Genomic DNA, 2500 nt, shown 5'->3' on the forward strand with positions numbered 1-2500 from the left:
TGGTTGTTATGTATAGGGCTTCAATCACCTTCCTTTGTCTTTTTGATAGACCTTTCTTTACTACCTCTGCCTGTTGCCAGTCGGGAAGATGTCCTTCCTGATCCACGTGGCCCACCATCGCGTTTGAGAGGCGGTGGTACCTTAGGTCCGCCTTGTGCTCTCTTATTCTGGCATGTAGGCCCCTGTGACTCTCACCATAATATGACTTGTCACAGTTGCCACATGGGATCCTATATATGACGCTGAGGTCGTTTGTTGTTTTTGATGTTGGTGTTACTAGTTCTCATTTTATTTCATTTCATTTTATTTATTTATCTGGATATTTATCTTTATATTATTTAATACTATAAGTTATCTTATGACACTTTTTAGAATTCCCACATTTTTACACCACTCACTTCACTTACACTGTTACACCCTCGATCAACATTCCACACACACCGGAGCTGTTTTTTAATAACATCACAACAATTTATTGTATACTGTATTATCACTATTGTTCATTGTATTAAAAACCATTGTACAACCAAACGTAACCCACCTCCAAGGAGGGAACGCGGTCTTACTCAGACTATGTATACCACCAGCTTCACTCCAGAGTCACATTCCTCTGAAGAAGCATAGGGCGAAACCGGTCAGGAATAAACTCAGGAACTCGGAACTAGACCCGTGACTTCTTTTTCCACCTTCACATATATATATATATATATATATATATATATATATATACATATATATATATATATATATATATATATATATATCTGTATATATATATATATATATATATATATATATATATATATATATATCTCAAGGACTACTATTACACAGGATGTGCGAACCCAGATCCCTGGGTCCACTAGCGGAGGCCATTGCTTTCTTTGTAACCTAACATTTTATATTGGACAAATATATAAAAACTAGAAACCTAACATTGTATATAGGACAAATATATCAACTATTGACTTATTCAATGCAGTATAAGTTAATACAAACTTTTATAGTGAAATAAGAAACTATATTTAAGGCACTGTTATGTTTTGACATTCCATTTTTAGGCGGACTTAACAGGTATTATCGTCTTGTTCAGCATCTTCAGTTTCTCAAGATGGTTCAGAACCTGAGGCCAGGTTATATTCCTCATCCACAAAAGATATTGCTGATAAGTACTTGGATCTTGTGTATGAAAAGGAATATAAAAAGTGTGCAGATAACCTGAATAATGAAAATGTATGTCCTTCAATTAATGGGTGGTCTAACATCCATAATGAGCCTATAATAATTGTCACCAACAACATCCACTGGTCAAATTTATTTAGTTGGCGCAATAGACACATCAAGGAAATCTCACACTGCTGAATATCTTCTACAACTTGTACAAAATTCGATCAAGAAGGCTGAACAAAATTTTGGTTGTCACATTGGAAGTGTTGTGACAGACAATGCAGCAAATGTCACCAAGATGAGAAAACTCTTCGAGGAATCGAGTGAACCTGAGCATACCGCTCCTTATATTGATATGCTTAAAATGTTATTTAGCAATCAGATCGCATATCAGATAGCAATCCCACATTATTTAAAATGTATAAAAAAAGATCTATTTAAATCAAATAAATCTGATTTAAAAAAAATCGATTTATTATATTTTCTAAAAAGAAAAAAAAATCACCAACCCTGGTGTCCACTAATCTCTTACAATAATACCTGTTAATTCCGGCTAAAGGTGGCATTTCAAAGCATAACAGTGCCTTAAGAATAGTTTCTTATTTCACCATGAAAGTTTATATTAAGGGGAAATACCTCTGCCAGATCTTAACACATTAAAACTAACCCAATCATCTTAAAATTTTTTACACGATGTCAATGATACTTGGAGATCAGAATAGCCAAAAAATTAAAGCGGTCCATTAAATATTTATATTATATCTATCTATTTATTTATCTAAATAGCAGTTACTCTTTAAATATGAATAACTAGTTCCCATGTTGCTTGATTTACAAAGCAAAGATATTACATGAAAGCTATGCATATCTCCTACAAACTTTGTGTGGATACAAAAAATGTATTGAAAAATGTTGAAATTGTATATATAAAAACAATAAATTAACCAAAATAAAAGGTGAACTTTCATTCAAAAATTATTTATAAATTCATTGAGAGATGAAATGTTTTTACCAAGTAAATAACTTCCTCATCTTATGAGTATCATTGTGCATTTAATTTTTAAGATAGAGCAAAAAGTATAGAAGTTATTAAAGGTTTTATGACAAAAATGAACATAAAAATGGGTTTTTAGATATCGCTTGATAAAGATTTTCTTACTGCTGCACAAAAAACTATGCTTCCTACAGATAAAACCATTAAATAAAAGTTCTTCCTTAGAGTGTGTAGACTAAATACATTTTTTTTTTTAAATTGGACAGGAAATAAGAAAAATTTAGCAATTTTTCCACATGTAACTTCACTGAAAATTGGTAGATTTAGTACCGTATATAC

Source organism: Oratosquilla oratoria, chromosome 26 (genome assembly GCF_046742065.1).
Source record: "Oratosquilla oratoria isolate Oo_2021 chromosome 26, ASM4674206v1, whole genome shotgun sequence".
NCBI classification, from domain to species: Eukaryota; Metazoa; Arthropoda; class Malacostraca; order Stomatopoda; family Squillidae; genus Oratosquilla; species Oratosquilla oratoria.